The sequence below is a fragment of the Panthera onca genome, chromosome E1, assembly GCF_046562875.1.
Source record: "Panthera onca isolate mPanOnc1 chromosome E1, mPanOnc1 haplotype 2, whole genome shotgun sequence".
NCBI lineage: Eukaryota > Metazoa > Chordata > Mammalia > Carnivora > Felidae > Panthera > Panthera onca.
The window spans coordinates 54,057,110-54,077,225 of NC_138352.1; the positions used below are offsets into that span (position 1 = coordinate 54,057,110).

The window sequence follows — 20,116 nt, forward strand, 5'->3', positions numbered from 1 at the left end:
CGCCGGCACGCGGCGCCGCAGGGAGCCCCGCCCCAGGACCGCATCCGCGATCCTACAGCGCCACCTGGAGGGAAAGATAGGAAATGTTCTCCCTCCGGGTCCTGCTCCCCTAACTCCGCCTCCAGGGCGGGACCAACCCCCTGCTCCTAAGTTCCTCCCGGGCCTCCTATCCCTGACAACAGGGCGTTGCCCTAGCAACCAGCACGCTTGACCCGCCCTGCGAGTTCCGTGCCAGCTCGGACACACGAATTTCTGCCAGCCACTACAGTAAGAGAGAAGCGAGGCTTGGATGTTAATAGAAGCTGTCTCTGCGGGTCACCACGTCCTACATTATAAAACATCCTAAGATTGGATATTTATAATGGCCATGACTACTTCTGTAATTAGAGAAAATGATAAAGATATAGTTATATAAACAAATACATTGTAGGCACTGTCTACATAACCCATTCCAGTAAATAATGCAAAAAGGCAACTCTGAAAGGGAAAAAAGAATATGCAGTTAAATGCTGTAGAGTTCAGGGGCCAGTGTGGCGACGGGAAGTGAGAAGTTCTCCCCGAATACTTTGGCAAATATGCGGCCTCATCCGGTGCCCGGCTCCATCCACTGCCTCTAAACGACCGCAAGGTCGAGAGGGGCACATTAGCTTCCTAGCAACCCGGTCGCGCCTGCCCAGGCCCTGTAATTCCAATTATGCAGGGACTGGAATGGGAAGTCCTGACCCTTCACACAAACAGCCTCACCGAATTCCTGTGGACCATGCGATGCTATCCCCATTTTACGGAGGGGCAACACAGAGGCTCTGAAAGTTAAACTGTTTGCAGCAGTTTCCCCAAAGCCCGGCTCGGGAAGGAGAACTGCTGGAGAGAGGTGGCTTTCCCGCGCCCTCTGACCTAGGGCCACACAGGGACTGTACTGGGTTAAAAGGAATGAGCGGAGGGGGGCATAGTAACGCAGAGAGACGACAGGAAAGGTGTTCTCGTCCGCTGTGACTAAAGGACTACGGGGAAGGGGGATGCAGCAAAGCAGCCGACCCACGCCCGCGGCGGGGAGAGGACGGCGCTGAGTAGGCAGCGGAAGCCCGGCAGTGTGGGCAGGGAGGGCGCGCTGCTCCTTCCCGGGGATCTCAAGTCTGCTGGCCCGGCCCTCGGGGGGCCGAGACGGAGAGTCTGCTGCGTCCCCGGGCCCCTTGGCGCCCGCAGCCCCGCGGAGCCGCCAGAACGGCGGGCCTGGCGGTCTGCCTAGAGCTCTGCCCGCCCGCCCGCACTCGCTTTCCCGCAGATCGCCTCATTAGCGCTGCCCCGGGCCGGAGCCGGCCGCCGCAGAGGGGAGCGCGCAGCACCCGGCAGGCGGGGGCGCCGTCTGCCGGGGACCGGGTTTCGGGAAGGGCGGCCGGCGGTTCCCGGCGGGAGCGGCCGCGGAAGCCTGGTCTTCCAGTCTGTTCTCATCCCCAGGGGCCCTCCCCGTCTTTCTGCCTCCCCCTCCCCCTCGCCCTCTTGGGCGACCCAGCGGGTTTCTCGAGTATATAAGGGGAAGGGGACTTCAGGGCGCTCCCTTTCTCCTGCAGAATGGGCACCGGGGCAAGTCAGAAATCGAGACTGTCTGGCTTGGGTCCAGACAAGAGGGCGCACACAGAAGCACTGGCCCCAGGACTCTCTCGCCGCACCTAAACCGGGCTAGGGACATGGTACCACCAGACCTTCGGGGCCCCTTTACGCCACCCAGAGCTGGTGGCTCCAGTTCCCTCTACACGCGCCCCCAGCTTTCTGGCCATTGGCTGGCAGGAAGGCAGAGCTGGTCGGATTGGCTTGCGTCAAGACAGTGATGGATGGCTCCCCGTTGGCTGGACCGTCGCGGAACAGAGGATGTCTTTGCTGGGAGGCCCAGATCCGCTAAGGAGGAGCCAACCAGGCGGGGGATGAACTAGAGACCCGCCTAAGCTCACACTTTCTGCCCTAAATCTACCTTAGAAACTATAGGGAGAGAGAGAGAGAGAGAGAGAGAGAGATCTTACCTCTGAATTTCCAGTAAATACCACTGTAACTCCAGAACCTGATGTAGGCAAAGTTGAAATTTTTACCCAAAACAGGGTTGGCACAAACCTACAGGCCTCCCTTTCCCTCTAGATAGGGTCTCCTTCATTTAACAATATTCGTGCATTATATTCATTCATTCATTCATTCATTCATTTAAGTGTTTGAGTGTTTGCCGTGAGCCAGGTACTAGGGAAAGAAGAGAGGGAGACTGATTTGCAAGTGATAGACTCCAGACTTGGCAGTGGGGTAGGGGTGGAGGGGTAAAAGTAGAAAATGGTTTTGACATGTATAAATACTAAATACTAAAACTGGAAAATATCATAGATGAGGATCCAAAGAAACGAGAGCCATTGTGAGGCACATGTGGACTTTATCCTCTGTAGGTAGATGAGTGGCGTTCCCCAAGGTGGACCGTTTGGTAAGAAAAGCAGTACTGATGCAAAATAATAATAATAATAATAATAATAATAATAATAAATTCACTTTCGTTTGGAGAGAATTGTTTCAACAGGCATTTGCTGTCTGTTCTGAGCAGGTCACCTTGCTGGAGGGTGGTGGAAGCTTCTAAGAAGAATTGCAAGACACAGCTCCTGATCTGACTGGGAACAAAGTTACATATGCAGAAATTGTAAATATTGGCAGAGGAGATGGTGTATTACACCATGCTTTGTTCTGTCGAAAGAAGTCAGGGAAAGAGACACTACAAAGGGAACAATATTATCTGCAAAGCAGAAGACAGAGAATCTTTGGCTCAAGACTTGCGGGTAAATGTAGCTGGAATGGGTATGTGCATCTCTGTGAGGAGGACTGGGGTGTGTTGAGACAGGAGACTTCTGCCTAGACAGGTGGCTCCTGGATGGAGGTGAGTGTTGAATGCCATGTGCCGAAGAGTAATGACCACATACTGAATTTACTACTATCCCGTCCACCCCAGAAACAGTATGGTTCTCAAAACAAGCAAACAAGGCAGATACCGTTAGCCTTCTTTTTACATCTGAGGGACCTGAGTGTTTGGCTAATTTGCCTCATGGCACAGAGGTGAGATTGAAGCCCATACTGGTCTGACTCCGTTGCCCGTTGCTTTTCGCCCAGTCACACAGCCAAGGAGCCTGGCTTATATTCGGAAGGCTATAGGGAGCCACTGAAGATTTTTCAAGCAGTTAAGTGATAGCAACTCTGTGTTCTGAGCAAGACTCTTTGAGCAATGTGAAATGTGGATTGAAGAGGCAAGAATTTAGGGTCAGTGTATGACTCACAGAAGGCAATCGTTTTCACTACACCCACTTCTCATTCTTTACCTAAAACAGCGCCACCCACTGAGGCTGAGGATCTCACCAAACAGCTTGCAAAAATCAGAGTTCCATTCAGAGTTTGATTCGGAATTTGAGCTGGTGCTTTTGAATTAATTCAGATAATTCCAGGTTATCATTCCAAAACAGAGCTTCCAAAGGGACCACTTCGTTAGGGACAATGATTTGGATATTTAGGTCCTAAAATGTGTGTTAAGCAGTAATAAATTCACAGTGTAGCTTATATGTTTGGTACCCTCTTATCATCCTCACCTACTCCCAGTCTGAAAACACACACACACACACACACACACACACACACACACACACTGAAAAAAAAAAAGAGCCACCTGATTCCGTTTGACCAGACCCACATTTTCTTTTTATTCAGACACCTCACCTGATTTTTAAGGCATTGAAATATGTATCTTATTCTCCTGGCTGCAATGAGCCCTCATCCAGAAAAACTTGAGAAAAGAAGAAATTCTGAAAGTCGTGGAGGCCCCTACCCCCAGGTAACAGCTCCTTAGTGACTGACAGGGGTTACTGAGGTGGGTCTGTTGGGGACGTACGGGGCAGATTAAGTAGAGACAGGGTTTCACTGACAGAATGGAAGAGACTGGCCTCAGCTGCTTTAGGTCCTGTGGGTTAGGAATCATCCCTACCACTCCAGAGGGTCCAGCCCTGTGTTCAAAAGGCTGGGAGGAGCCTCCTGGAACATTCTCTCCTAAGAGATGACTGGGAAAGGCCAGAATTCAGAACTTGGTTATGGGAAGCCGATGAGATTTTGAAAACTTCTGAGACCAAAACTTATCTCCACCTTCTCTGAATGACTGCAAGTATCGCCTCTCACAGGTCTGCCCAGAAGATGGCGCTGTAAGACAAGGTCCACTTCTTTCTTGCCGGCTGCGATCGGGATGGGACAGTGAAAGCCTGCAGGAACCAGATCTAGGGGGCTTCACCACCTACCCAGAGGCAGTTATCCCGCAGTGCTGAGCACTGGAGTCCGTTCCTAGAGATCCCTAGATAACTGAACAGAAGCTTGAGGTTGGGGGGCATCTCACGAGAGAGAGGCCTGAGCATCTTGATGGAAAGGATGGGGGGAGGGACCCTAGGAACCAGGGACAATTGCACTGAGAAAACAGGGACTCTGATAAATACACTGTCAAGAAAACCAGATCTCCCTTTCAACACTGGAGACTCGGCCCCACTCCTTAGGGTAGCTGAAGATTGGGCAAGAGGGCTGAGGGGCTCTGGGCACTGAACTAAGTTTATACTCTGTGGTAGAAAAAGGAAATTGGGTGGTTGTGGGAGAGCAAGCTAGAGACCCTCAGACGAGGGAAGGGGAGCTGAAAGGGTGATTTCTTCAGTGTCACAGAGCTAACAGGTGACAGGTTTCCTGAAACCCTGCTCACCTCTCTCTGCCCGGCTGCCCCCTGCTTTCGGCAGAACATTGGAATCTAACACTTACAAATAGACTTACCACAACAAGGACTGCCTTCCTGGGCAATTAAAAAAAAAAAAAAAAAAAAAAAAAAATAGGGCTCTTGACTCAAAATCCCAATTCACATCTTTCCTTGCATGTTTTCAATCAGATTGTTTGAGGTATGATTTACACACATTAAAATTCATCCATTTGAGGGGCGCCTGGGTGGCTCAGTTGGTTAAGCATCCTACTGCCGCTCCAGTCATGATCTCGTGGTTCGTGGGTTCGAGCCCCGCGGCGGGCTCTGTGCTGACAGCTCGGAGCCTGAAGCCTGCTTCAGAATCTGTGTCTCCCTCTCTCTCTGTTCCTCCTCCCTCGCTCACTCTCTGTCTCTGTCTCTCTCTCTCTCAAAAGTAAATAAAGCTTAAAAAAAATGATTTGTCTCAAAAATAAATAAAAACATTTTTAAAAATTAAAAAAAATAAAAATAAAATAAATAAACCTTAAAAAATGAAAAAAAATCATCCATTTGAAGACTACATGTTAATTGACAAGTGTGTACAGGTAGTTTGTATGGTTTCCAGGTACGGCAACTCCAACAGAAATTTTTAAATAATGAAATTAATAAATGAGTGCCCTCCACTGCATTTATTTTCAAACAGAGGAAGGAGAATATATATTCAGCATATACATGAATATATATAAAGCTTTTTACATAGATTTCTTCTTACAAGACTTATGTGAATAACTCCTATTTGCCATGTTAGGTAAAAGAATTCTGTTTCCTCTGCATATGTAATTTTATTTGCACTCCCTGGGCTGTGGGGTGAGTCACCCCACTGACAGCTGGGGAAAACTAAAGCTACTGTGGTCTTGGGATCACAAGCAGTGAGGTCTTGAACCACGGTGCGAGCTTCAGTTGGAAGAAAGATCTCTCTTCTGTTAGGACAATCTCCTGGACTCCGTGGGCCTGCCATTCCTATGTGTTCCCTGTGAACCCAGAATATTTGCTGGAACCAGCCAGGTGGAGAGTCAGAATGGCGGGGATTAGGCAGATGGGTGGGTAGGTGGGGATGTGAGTGCAGGAGGGAGAGGGAGAACAAAACACACTTCCCTAGGGTCCGTGAGAAACTCTGGGGGCAATACCGAAACAAATCAGAGAAGGTAAGAATCCTGGAAAACCTTGTGGAACACTGCGCCTCGCACCGCCCCTTCTAGCCCAAACCCCAACAAGGATTAGAAGGCAGGAAGGCTGCTTTTGTGCACCAAGGACAGAACAAGTGTTTACAAAGCCTGGAGAAGTGTGCCAGGATGGTAGTCCGGGCACAGAATGAATTTCCAGGACGTGAAATTAATACCGCTCCATCCTGGAAAACAACTAAAAGAAAAAAAAAGCGGGGGTCTCTAGGTCTGTACCTCTTTTGTTCTGAGGGGGTGTATTTGGGGTCTTCTTGAAGTTCTACCTGAATGCACCCAGAGGAGCTGAGGTGCAGCAGGTAGGAAAGAGACAAAAAGGAGCTGGGAAGGCATGGGGGCGGGGGGAGCAGGGGAGAGACCAGGAGGCTGGGCTGAGAGATAGCCCAGGACTTAGGAGGGTTCCTGCCTGCATCCTGCGTGCATCATGAGCACCCCCTCCAAGATGGGGGGCCCCCCAGGGGATGCTCAACTTAAAGTTCAGAGGCTGGGCAGCAGCAGGAAGGAGGGAATTGGGGTGTCCCAGGGCAGACCGGCTCAAGGGATCTATTTGTAGAGCCAGAGGCCCAGAGACTGCTGTATGCAAGCTGCTTAGGGCTCTAGCTCGCAAGAGAAATAAGGAGCTTCCCTGATGGCAGTCTTACTCCTTCTCCTCTTCCTGACTCACCTCTTCCTTCCACTCTCCTTAAACCTGCTGAATCCCTTAGGCAGCTGGGATCAACATAAGCTAGAGGCTGATCCGTGTACAAGGGAAATAGGGGAGCCTGGAAACAGCAGAACCTGGGAGAGGTATCCGTGTACAGGGCAAATGAGGGGAGCCTGAAAACAGCTGAATCTGGGGAGATGGAACTGCCTAGTGAGAGAGCAAGGGGGTTCTGGAAACTGCCGAACCCAGGGAGGCCAATTTGTATACCGGGGAAACATGGGGGAACCTGGAAACAGCAGGATCTGGGGAAACAGTTCGTGTACAGGGGGGGCAGAGACTGAGAAGCCTGAAAACTGTTGAGGCTGGGGAGGTGGATTCGTGTGCAGGGGGAGCAAGGGGAGACTGGAAACTGCACAATCTGGGGAGATGCGCAGTGTACAGGAGAAGCTGGGGCAGCCTGAAAACAGGGGCTCTCAGGGGATGGATTTGTGTGGGATTGCAGTGGGGGGATGGGGGAGCCTGGGGACTCTGAGGAGGCAGGCAGGGCAGGGAGATCGACAAGCACCGGAATGGAGTCAAAGAGGTGGTGATGTGGAATGGGGGGGGGGGGGCACAATGAACCCCCTTTCTAGGAGGTTTGAGTCAGACTCCTTGGCAGCCCCTTCTTCCAGACACGGCAGGGTAAGCGAGTAGATCTCCAATGGTGACCCGAGATTTCATAGGGCAGGAAGAGAAGGGTCTTTGCGGGCAGTTGCTATCCTGGTCCTGAAATGAGCAAAGCTTGGAATTCCCTAGGGGAGCTGAGGAGTTGGGGGGTGGGGGTGGGGGTGGTGAAGAGACTGAAGAATCTGTACCATCCTCCTGCCTTCTTCCCTACCCCTCACGGACAGGGACAGGCCTCTTTCTCCCTTTCCACCAACCAGTCTGACCTCTCCCCCCAGCGGTTCACTTCTGAGTGACAGACAGACAAAGACAGAGCTGCAGACAATCGACTGAGGGAGGCCCCACCAAAGCTCCTTCCCCACCCCCCCCCCACCCCCCCCCCCCGAGAGAGGCCTTAGGCTGGCCAGGGCCAATGGGAGCTGTCACTCCAGTGGCGTTGCCTTCAGGTGACAGGTCTTCTGCAGACAGAGTGACGACCCGGCTAAAAAGGCCTGAAATTTTTGGGATTCTGCCTGTGCCTCTTGGAAACCAGTTTCCCAGTCAGTTAGTTGCCTCTGGGAGAGGAAAGGGAGGGGCACCAGCAGCCAGCACAGCAGAGAGCAAAGCGAGGTCCCACTATCTGCTAGGTAGGGGATCTTGGGCCAGTTATGGTCCCTCTCTGAGTCTCTGTTTTGTCATCCGTAACGTGAAGGATTGGTTTAGATCTCGGAAAGCCCTTGCAGCTCTAACATGAGGATTCTTAGTAGACTCGGGAGAAAGAGCCCAGAGTAGCATTTCTTCTCATTGGCTGATACTGCTCCGGGACTCTGCAGGCAAACATGGGAGGAGGCTGATATTGGATGCTGTGGGAGTGTTTATGTAAGCTGTTCCTGGTGCGGAGGAGAACTTTCCTCCTTCTCATCACTCCAAGGGGGTCCCTCCCTCTAAACCAGATTGCTTTTTGCTCCAACCACCTTGGACTTCCTGGCTCGTGCATTAGCCTGGAACGTGGAATCGGCACCAACAGCCTCGCAACACTCTCCCACATGTTTTGCTCTGCTTCCAGGCTGGCCTTACCCCTCGCCCCTCTGTCCTCTTTTGTCTGTGGCCTCTGTTATTACCCTGTTTCTCCTGAAGCCAGAGATGTTTGGAAAGGGATGTTTGGGTCTTGTAATGAAGCTTCAGAGTCTAAAGGAAAGGATTCTCCCTTTTCCATAGAAAGACCTCCAGAGTCTGGTCTCAGAAGCCAAGCAGGGTCTGGCCTGGTTAGTACTTGGGTGGGAGAAAGACTTCCAGGTTCCCCAAGGCCCTGAGGCCTTACAACTGCCCCTTGCCCACTAGCAAGCCTGGAGAAAGAACCCAGTACATCGCTTGCAAGGCTGCCTGCTGGGAGTGCATGTGAGATCACCTATAAACAAAACCCCTCAGCCTGGGGGCATGAGAAGCATTTGGTGTGTGGGATGGCTAGGGGGTCAAAGCAACCATGGGCCAAAATCAGGCCAGGCTGCATCATTTGAGTACCAGACCTGTGTCTCTCCACCCCTCCCTTAGTCTGAGAAAACACTGGGTTTTAGCACAAGGGGCCTGGCTTGGACAAATGCTCTGACCGCTCCAGGAACCCACCTTACCCCCCAGTCTGTGCAGAAGAAACCATTTCTAGCATTTTCAGAATCGCAGTGGAAGAGTCCTGCCCAGGTGGAAGGGGAACTAGGGTTGCCTGGCTTACCTCTCTTGGGGACCTCAGGTGACCTGCCTCAACATAACCAAGAAGTGGGGGGTGGGGGGGGTGGGAGGAAGAGCCTCCAGGGGACAGTACTGGGGCTGGGCCGCTGGGGGTGGGAGGAATGGGGGCTGTCCAGGGCCACCAAAGGTGGCTTCAGGTGCACAGAACCTCTTCCCAACTGGGGCCAGTCATCCCCAAGCAGCGAGTGCAGGGTGTCTCTCCCACTCCGCTTTCCTCGGGGCCATCAGGGATGCGCCCGCCGCCCTTCTCACCGGTCCCCAGGCTGTGGGAGCTGGAGGGCCATTGCGCTGGGCGGAGGAGGGTGGGCTCCGCTGGGCCGCCGGGAGGCGGGGGAGGGGAGGGGATCTGATTAGAAGCCGGGCCGTATGGCGAACGCTGCGGAGATGGAGGTAATCACTGAGCGGGCGAGACAGCGTGCTCGGCAACAGCAGGCGGCCCGGCCGTCGTCATGACAACCGCGGCCTCCGGGGCGCGCGGCTCGGCGCAGCTCCGCGTCCGCGGCGGAACATCTGCTTTGCACGGGGCTGCTGGGAGCCGGGGGGCGCGGGCGCGGCTGCTCCCCCCTCCCCGCAAAAAAGAAACAAATTAGGCCAACTGTCCAATGAGGGGCCGCAAATGTATTTATTAATGCGAGGGAAAGGTTGTTCCGGAGCGCAGTTTGATTAATGTTTGAGTCTTCAGCCTGTCAGTCTGGTTTTGTCTCCCGCAAAAGGGGAAGGGGAGGGGTGGGGTGGGGGGCTGGAAGGGGAGTGGGGAGGAGAGAGACAACAAAGCGGGAGGGGATGTTAATAGCCAAATAGGCTCTTTTTCATGTTTCCCTCAGCCTGCCACCCTTGATGGATGGCTCAGACAGAGACCGGAGCGCATCGGGGAGACGCGAGCCCCTCCAGAGAGCTGGGGGAACGGGGGAGAGGGGAGAGGCTGGAGCCTGGCTGGGGTCTGCGGGGATGGAGCTCCTCGAGGGCTGCAGGGAAAGGAATGGCCCCAGGAACAGGGCAACTCCTGGGAAAACCGGAGAGAAATCGTGCAAACTGTTTGCAAGCCTCCCCCGTTTGCAACCTCTGGGCCCGGGGAGACAGCACCGGAAGTCGGAGGTTGAGGATCTGTGTCCCCCTCTGGATTACAGGGAGGGGCGAGAGGCTTTCACCCTTGGGGGTAGGGATGGGGGAAAGGAAGTGGGCAAAAGATGATGGCTTCGAATTGTCCCTCTTTCTGTCCTCCGCTTTTCCCTTTGCTCTCCGCCCCCTCCCCCACCGTATTTCTACTCTTCACTTTTTGCTCCATTTTCCCTCCCTTTGTCTCTTCTTCCATTGTTTCTTTCTTCCATCTTCCCCTCCTGTCTTGGTGACATCAGCTGGCTGTGATAGGGTCTGCCTTGCTGAGATGTCTTCTGTGAACACAGACTGAACACATACAATGTTTCCTGTTTTCTGTGTCTTCTTTTCTGGAGGCATGGGGGGGGACTTTGGGCCCCACTGGAACCCCAAACTTGACCTCGATTAGAAGAAAACACAACCCGACCCTTTTTCTGCCATCCTCACCCAATTCCCCTAAGCCCCAGCTCACTAGGAAATGGGGAGTGGCGTTGGCCGTGGTGGAGGCCGAAAATTACAGATTTCTGGCCAGGCCTGGGATTCAGAAACACAGGAGACGGTCTGTAGACTTAGACTGTTCTGAGGTTAGAGGCTTCCTCATTACTATCCCTTGCCAAAACACAAAGTGAAAGGAAGAAAGTAGCCCTTTAAAGACCAGGCGAAATTCTAATGTTATTTTGCGGCTCATTTTATCTTCTCATACAAAAAGGGATTGAATTTATATTTCCTTCCCAAGTGCTTCGCGAGAATGAAGTTATTAAACATTGGAAAAGCTGCTTGAGCAGATCAGAACCCTATTTTCCTTAGAAAAATATTATTTACTATCATCAGCATCACAATTATTATTATTTAAAGCCTTGGGGTGGGTGGAATGTCCTCTCCACAGCCATAGCAGGGTGGTTCAGAGCAGGGGCTCTGGATTCAGACCATTTGGGTCGAATCCTGGCTTTTCCACTCCCTAGGTGGATGATCACGGGCAAATTCCTTAGCCTTTCTGAGCCTCGGTTTCCTTATCGGTAAAACGGGGATTATAATATCCCTAGATCACTGGGTTGTGGAAGAAACAACTGACTTAGTCCAAGTAAAGTGTATGGCATTGTGTCTAATGGTTATGTGCTCAATGGATGCCAAATGCTTTCAACACTCAGGCCAGAGGGAAGGGTTGCAGGACTTGGAGCCAGGCACCCCTCCCCCAAAGGAGCCATGGGGACCTGATCCCCATGAGAGACGGGGTGAGAGACGGACGTGGAACCTTAAGGAGTATTGAATATAGACATGGAGAAATTAATGATAGATAGATAGACAGACAGATAGATAGAGATTTTTTAAGGGAAACTTAATCTAGTGGTAGTACATACATCGAATGAATTGATAGAAGAGAGACTGGAGCCCGGGGGGCCAGCAAAGTAGGACCTGGACCAGAACGGAGAGGAAAGAATAAGTGTGAGATGCGTGAAAAGGTTTGGTGCCTCACTGGTGTGAGGAAGAGAGGGAGAAAGGGAAGCAATTATATACTGGGCTCTAATCTCAGGCTTTGAACCTAGCACGAGGGAGACGATCTACAGAAACACTGGTCATCACTGACTTGAGTTCTCGTTGGAGCCTCCGTTGAGCCGACCACCGCACAGCCTGGTGGAAAGTCGACATTATCCACCCTCCATCAGCCTGACACATGTTTTGAGTTGTTGGGAATTGATAGCCCCGTACGTCTTCGTTTGCCTCCCTTCCTCCCTCGTGACTGACCTTAGAGGGGAAAGGTTCATCTTCTGGCAAGTATAAATAGCCCTGTTGGGGGACTAAGCCCGGGCTTAGCCCCAGCAGCCGGACGCTTCAACAAATGAACCAAGAAGGGTATGCCCATCATCCTGTCTCTGTTCTCCAGGAACTGAAACTCTAAGATGGTGTGCAGTTTGACTATCATGGATTGAGGCAAATTTAGAAGCAAATGCCCTAGGCGTCCTGCCTGTCTTTGAGGATATTCCCTCCAAAGTTACCTCATCAGGTGGCTGCACTTGTTCCAAATGTTTCCATGGTGCAAAACATTGGCGAAGGCTTCACGGGAAGTGCCTGCAGAGTCTGCGACACATTTGTTTTGCTGTCCTCGGTGGTATCCGATCTTCATCCTTGGGAGGTGGGATGGTTTCACTGTTTTTCGTAGGCTGGTGTTTTTCAAAAAAGTTTCCAAACTGCTTTTAGCAAAGTGTTGAAATAAAGCCATCGCCTCCTACTAAAGAGCTTGACTACTGAATGCCATGTATGATTCTGGATCAGAGCCCGGACTGGAGGTGGAGGAAGGTGGGGATGGGAATAGTTATAAAGGAGATTACTGGGAAAGTTGATGGAATTTGAATATGGACTGTGAGTTACATAGTGGTCTTGCAGCCGTGTTCAATTTCTGGGTTTTGATCATCATGCTGAGGTTATTTGTGCGAGAGAATGCCTTTTAGGAACTGAATACTAAAGGGACATTATGTCTCCAAATTTCAAAAAGGTCAGGGAAAAAAATACATAAGCACACATGTGGATAGAGAAGGATAAAGCAAACAGGTAAATGTAAACAGTGAATGAGTCTGGGTAAAGGGCATATGGGAGTTCTTTGTACTATTTTTGATATTCTTCTGAGTTTGAAATTTATCAAAGTTGAAAGTTATTTAAAAAAAAAAAACACCCCAACTATGGCCTCCATTTGAAGGAGAGAGACTCATTTAGACATTGATTCTTTCAAAATAGTCCTCTCAGGAGGCACAGGGTTCTTTTTTTTTATGTTTATTTATTTATTTATTTTGAGAGAGAGTGTGAGCAGGGGAGAGGCAGAGAGAGAGGAAGAGAGAGAGAATCCCAAGCAGGCTCCACACTGTCAGCGCAGAGCACAACGCGGGGTCAGTCTCACATGAGATCATGACCTAGGTGGAAATCAAGAGTCAGACGCTTAACTGACTGAGCCACCCAGGCGCCCCAAGGCACAGTACTCTTTTAACATTTTATGGAGGGTTGGATGAAGACATGGAAGGAAGCCAAGGTCATCAGACCTGGGGATGATACAGAGCTGGTTAATATTTGGGTGAAGGGCTCAGGATCTAAGACCTTGGTAGGATGGGAACATTGGCCCAAATCGACCACAGTGAGACGTGATAATGCTCCATCTGTGTTCAATTAAGTTGCATGAGATGAAATTTAAAAGGGTTAACTGATATGTTTCCTATTTGTCACTAAAAGCATTAATAATTCAGTAGGGATGAGGAGGACATGGCCTAAAGGTGGCATGTACCTAAACAAATAAGTTTGGTTGACTGTAACCTCCATAGGCTGATAGAGGCTACTATGATCTGTGGTTGCCATAAAAAAAAATTATAGATTCAGAGCTGCATTAATAAAAGTACAGTCTCTAGAACAAGAGAGGTCTTTCTCTTTCTTTCTCTGTCCTCTGCCCATTGGACTTAATCTAGAACATTCATTTTAGGCCTGGGGCAGTATGTATAAAGAAAGACATTGCTAATGAAAAGAGGCATAAAGAAAGAGAATAGTGAGATTTTGAAATGAGAGCATTTGAGGAATGGCTGAAGGAACTAGGGATGGCTAAACTCTCCGGGGTTCCTATTAGCTGCCTTCTAGACATTCGATTAGCTTCTGGAACTGGGGAGAAAGTTTACACATTCTCCATCACTTCACAAGGTGAAAATAAGGACAGAAGGATGGGAATTATGGGGAGACAATATGAGAAATAATTTTCTAAACATTAAACCAGTCTGAATATAGAAAGGGGATACATAGTGAGATAGTGAGTTCCCCGTCACAGGAAGTATTCAAAGAAAGACATTTTCAAGGCTACTGTAATAAGAATTCTTGCAGCGGGAAGGACCCTGGATTGAATAGACCTCTCTGGTCCCTTGAACTCTGAAATTCTAGGCAATCATGTGTCTGTTTAGAACAAACAAACAAAAAACCCACTAGCCTCATTACTCTGTGGTCTTTATTAGATCATGTTTACAGAAACTGCTCACAAACCCAGTGCTTTCATAGGCTTGGGAAGTCTGAACAAGGAACCTCCTTTGGAGTGCTCTCTGCTTCTCTTCTCTGCCCCTTGGTTGCCTCAGCCTAGAACTTTCCGTATCTACCTGCAGAATAGGACTCCCCTTGACAGATTACTAACGATGAAAATTCTAGGTGATGTAACAGTCTCCCTAGCCATGCTGACCCCGGCCCATATTTGGCATTTCTTTCAGAGCACAATTCCTGCACTTGAGGAATTTAGTTGGGATCCCAGCACTCCTGCTTAAGGTGGGAGAAAGCTGAGTGAAGGCGTATGGGTTCTAAACCCCAAGTGAAACTAACTTCTGGGGAAGGACTACAAATCTTAAAACCAAAGGAAGGTAGAAAATAGAGATAAGAAGTAGGCTCCCCTTCTCTGCTGTAGTCTCCCCCCCCACCCCCCCCCACCCCAATTCTTTTCTGTTTTAATCACAGGAAGAATGATTAGTCAGCCGAGGAAGGACGGGAGAAGAAAGCAGATGAGTTTTATCTGGCTGGGGTCTGCCTGAGCCGCAGCCATGTGACTACCTGGCTGACCTGGGGTCTCCATCATGTCCCTTCCTGTCCACAAGACGGATCAGGCTGCCCTTCTCTACCGCCCTCCCGCTCTCATTCCAGGGGAGGGTTGCTAGGATAATTATAGCCTACTTGTTTTTCTCCTCTCCTACTCCTTGGGGTCCTATTTATTTATTTATTTACTTATTTATTTATTTTTACTTCCTCAGGGGACTGAGAAACTTCTTCAACACTGTGGCAAACTAGAATCTGGAAGCCTCCCTCCAGCAGAAATAGAGGTTAGCTTCTCAAAAGTCATCCCTAATTTCCATCCACTGTTATCTGGGGACCCATTGCTCTGCCCTTCATCTGGGCAACACAGAGCCTCTCCCCAAATACTCAGGCCCTCTCTGGTATCTGCAAAGCTGCTCCCCTCCTGCGATCCCACGCGAGTTGCAAAATCCCCCAAAGCATCAAGTATTCCACTTGCAGAGTGGGGAGTATGATACCTACTTCATAGAATTTTTGCGAAGATTCAACAAAACAAAATACATAAAGCTCTTAGCCAGGGACTGGCAAAAGACAGCCTCAAAACATGGTAGCTCTTATTCCTCGGACTCACATTTGTCTGAGCTCCGTGGACGAAACAAAAGGAGATGGTAAAGGTTAGGGAGACAAACCAGGGAGGAGACTCCAAGAAGACACGTTGAAGGGGTGGGTTTGGTTAAATGCAGGAAAGAAGCCTGGAAGAAGGAAGGGAACAGGTGGGCTCCCTGGAGACCGGCCTGCGGAGAAGGACGGAATGGACGGAACGAGACAGAACAGAGGGATAGGGACAGACAGACAGACAGCAGATGGGAAAGGAAGGTGGCATGACAAAGGTGGGGGGGGGTGGAACCCAGCTGGTGTGAGACAGACAAGAGGTGTTGGGGAAGAGAGAAGGAAAAGAGCAAAGTGAGGGGGTGGCCAAAAGGAGAGGGGGAAGCAGGGGCAGGACAGACAGACTGAGAGCGAGTGGGGAAAGCATAAGACGGACAGACAGATGGCAGGGACAAGAGGGTGCCCTGGGTTGCCTGCATTCTGCTGTGTTTACCAGCTAATTGAGTTAAATTGTTGTCAGAGATGTAATTAAAGGGTAGAGAGAGCTCTCTGGCAGGCCCGAAACAGATGGAGGGGGCTTTAATTGGTAATTAAATTCTTCCCTGGCAGCTGAGGAAGGAGCTTGTGCTTCAGCCTCACAAGGCCACGGGTGGCCTTCCCCCCTCTCTTGGCCCCTCTCAGGGGCTCTTTGGGGAGGGGGCTGGGCTCTGCACACCAGCAGCCTGGCAGGCGGGGAGGCCTGGTAACTGCAGGAGAATGCCAAAGCAATCCTTCCTCCCTGCCCGGCTGGCTCAGCTCCCATGGGCTTAATCAAAGCAACCCCCCCCGCCCCCCCCCCCTCCGTGCCTGCCCCTTCCTAACCTCCGGACTCCCACCCACCCAACTAGCATTGACCAGTGAATTCCTTCGTGGCCCCTATTGCGTCACTCGGGATCCCAGGGAAGAATAATGAGTTCTGGCCCCGCATCCGGATCGGCTCAGGAAGGGTTAGTTGGTTTAGTCAGGGACCCAGGCAGACCCATCTGTTGGCACGGCTCCCATGAGCCTCTCAGCATCTGCCCCCTCCCTGCTACCCTCCCTTTCAAGGAGCCACCGTGCAAAGATTCCATTCTGCCTGGCACATCACTGGCGCTGACTCTGCACCCGTCCTTGCCTCCCCCCCTCCACACATAACCCCCCAGCAGCAAATAAGACAGGATGGGATCAGCAGCCTTGATGGGCAGATTAGTTAGACTCTCTAAGATGTGAACGTTTACACTAATCGGCTTTCAACTCCAAATCTCAGTTTGACCTGCATTTCACTGGAGAAGGACCCTGGGGACAGCAGATTTCCCCGAAACCCGCATATTCTCGACTTGTTCCACTTCAGAAAGAGATAAGTACAAAGACAGCAAAGAGGCGAGGCTTTTAAAAAGAAAGCTGAAAGGGAAGTTAGGCAGAAATAAAATCCAAGACAGACATTGCGGAATTCTTGTAAAATGCATGGCTGACTGTGAGTCAGTAATCCGGTGCTGCTCTTACATCAGTAAAGCTCCATGCTGGATGCATAAATAAGGGTCCTGGGGATCATTGTCTCATTATAGCTCAGCTGATCAGACAAAAGTTCTTTGTCTTGCTGTGGGCTCTCGCTCCTCAGGGCCCAGAGCGTCATGGAGGAGCTTAGAGGGGTTTCTGGGAAGGGCCATAGAAATGACAGAAAGGTTCAGGAAGCACAATGCCCAGCTGTATGGATTTCCACTTGGTTCTTGGAGGTCCGCTCTGCTGTTTAACTTGAGCCCCACATATGCTGTTCTCTCGGCCAGGAACTATGATCCCTGCCCTCCCATCCTCCTTCCCCAGACGATCCTGAGGCCACAGCTGTGCCCTCCTCTCTTAAGGACGCTAACCCTCACGCTGTCTCCCCTCTCCCAGCATCCGCACGTTGCTAGTTTATTTCTGATTCCCTCCCAAGGCTGAAAGGCAAGGGCCAAGGACCCTGTCTATTTCACTCCCCGCAATCTCCCCAACACCTCCTGTAGGACCTGGCGATTGGTAGGTACTGAATCCTTTCTTGCAGAATGAAGAAATAAGCCCAGAACACTCAGCATGGAGGCAAACTCTGAAAGTCAGCAGTAAAGTTATGCAGATGAGAGCGTTAGAAATGCAGCAGGGAGTTAGGCTGGCTGCAGGGAGGAACTTTTTAAAACTCTTCCTATATTTGCTAAGGGAGAATGAGGGAAATCTCTTTTATTTTTATTTTCTGTTTTCAAAAATGTTGTTTAATTTCTAGCTAGTTAACTATAGGATATCTTTTTTAGACATAGAAAGAAGACAAAGTCAGGAGCATCCGGCTGGCTCAGTTGGAAGGGCATGTGACTCCTGATCTTGGGTCATGAGTTGGAGCCCCCCGTTGGGCATAGAGATTACTTAAAAATAAACACATACATAAATACATATTTTTTTTAATTTTTTTTAACGTTTATTTATTTTTGAGACAGAGAGAGAGCATGAACAGGGGAGGGGCAGAGAGAGAGGGAGACACAGAATCTGAAGCAGGCTCCAGACTCTGAGCAGGCAGCACAGAGCCCAACGCGGGGCTCGAGCTCACGGACTGTGAGATCATGACCTGAGCTGAAGTCGGACGCTTAACCGACCGAGCCACCCAGGCGCCCCCATAAATACATATATTTAAAAAGAAAGGAGACAAAGTCGAATTGATGGTCTCTGTCTCCACTGTGGGCGGCCAGGAGAGTGAATGTAATGGCTCCCAAACACCAGAACCCCTCCCCCACCATCGGAGATTTTTAAATCTGTAAATTTAGGGGCCGGGGGAAGACATTGTATTTTTAAAATCTTCCTAGTAATTCTAGTGATTGGCAGATTTAGAAACAACTCAATTAAATGTCAGGTTTCTCTCAGCTGCAAATATTTGTTTTTCTTTCCTTCTGCGCGTTGCTCCCCCCTCCGCCCCCTCTGCAAGAATGAATCAGTCTGGCTAATTCTAATAAACCTGAAAGAAAGCAAGCTTTGGGAATACTGACTTCTATATTCTTCACAGAACCTGGGCAAATGTAGGAGTGAAACCTGCTTTGCTGAGTGGGTCCTTTCACTCCTAGCTGAATGAGGTTATGATCCCTGGTGACCACCCTCTACGTTCCCTGTTGAAAAGACCAAATTGAAAATGAATATGATTTTAACCCTGGTTTAGCAGTCCCATCCCACAAAACATTACTGAAATACAGAAGTTGTCAAGGTCAGGGACCGCTGGAGCTGAGGGCTGAGCCCTGCCTTTGATTTCTGGTCTCAGCCTTTCTTGTTTGGTATCCTCCCCACCACATATTGATGAAGTCCACTGGGCTTCCCCAAGAAGGTTCCAGCTCTCTCCATGCCTGAATGGACCCAAGTCACATCCCTTCACCCAGGAGGTCGGGGTTGGGGAGGTCAGGGAGAGGAGATGGGTGGCCTGCCTCCCACCCCCACCCCCAGGCAGTCTCATCCTCCTCCTGCCTCTCAGACACCTGCTGGTATAAGACTTCTCCTGAATGCCCGACCTTCGGAGGCCACCACGAGGCCACCACAAGGCCTCGGGGGCCTGCAGGATCAAGCATCTCCCAGAGTCGCTTCCTGGCCCCTCAAAGCTGACTTGCCAAAAGGCCGAAGGCAGCTATAAAACCCAAGCCTCTTTATTGTTGTGCATTTCCCTTCTGTATCCTCTGTGGCCTATTATTGAGACCCGCAGAACTGAGAGCTGGAGCAAGTCTCAGGCTTCTCCTGGTATGACAGTTTTCAAGTCCCGGATTTGGGCAAAGCCAGCTGGGGAGGGGGCTCTCCTGCTTCAACCAAAGCAGTTCTGCTCTTTTTCTGTTTTTATACCGCATGTTAGAGTTCTGGTCTGTGGTGTGCTGGTAAAATGGAACAGCGGCCTGTGGGTGGTTGTGAAGTCCCGATTTGGCACATTTGCCAATTTCTGTGGTGCCAATACTCCCACCAAAGCCCTATTTCAAACTACCAACTGGAAGTCACCTGAGGCAAAGTTGGGAAATGCACATCAAAAGCTCTTAGAAGCCCTCAGCAGACCTGGTGCTGGTCTTTCTTTTTAAAAGAAGTGTGGGGGCGCCTGGGTGGCTCGGTCGGTTGGTTAAGCGGCGGACTTCAGCTCGGGTCACGATCTCGTGGTCCGTGAGTTCGAGCCCCGCGTCGGGCTCTGTGCTGACAGCTCAGAGCCTGGAGCCTGTTTCGGATTCTGTGTCTCCCTCTCTCTGACCCTCCCCCGTTCATGCTCTGTCTCTCTCTGTCTCAAAAATAAATAAACGTTAAAAAAAAATTTTTTTAATAAAATAAAATAAAAGAAGTGTGAAGGGTGCTTGCTTCGGCAGCACATATACTAAAATTGGAAGGACACAGAGATTAGCCCGGCCCCTGTGCAAGGATGACAGGCAAATTCGTGAAGGGTTCCATGTTTTCGTAATTACACCTGTTGTTAAAAATGTTTTAAATAATAATAAAGAAAAGAAAAGAAAAGAAAAGAAAAGAAGTGTGAAGAGGGGAGCCTGGCTGGCTCAGTTAGTAGAGCATGCAACTCTTGATCTCGGGGTCATGAGTTTGACCCCCATGTTGGGCAAAAGGTTTGCTTAAAAAAAAAATAAAAGAAGTATGCAGACCACCGTCTAGCACTGTCTTTTTAAAAAATTTAATCTATTTTGAGAGAGAGAGAGAGAGCACATACGTATGCTGCGTGCACACAAGCGGGGGAGGGGCAGAGAGGGAGGGAGAGAATCCCAAGCAGGTTTTGCGCTGACAGCGCAGAGCCTGATGCGCGGCTCGAACCTATGAACCCGTGAGATCATGACTTGAGCCAAAATCAAGAGTGGGACGCTCAACCGGCTGAGCCACTTAAGCGCCCCTAGCACTGCCTTTAAAATATAAGGCAGGGAGGGCAGG

General features: G+C 50.3%; 1 non-coding gene across 1 annotated transcript; it reads left to right on the forward strand.

Annotated features, from left to right (window-relative positions):
- Positions 1-19,535: 19,535 nt before the first annotated feature.
- Positions 19,536-19,639, forward strand: LOC132688720 (U6 spliceosomal RNA). Its single transcript, XR_009614688.1, has one exon. It is a non-coding gene; the product is annotated as a U6 spliceosomal RNA (small nuclear RNA).
- Positions 19,640-20,116: the final 477 nt, after the last annotated feature.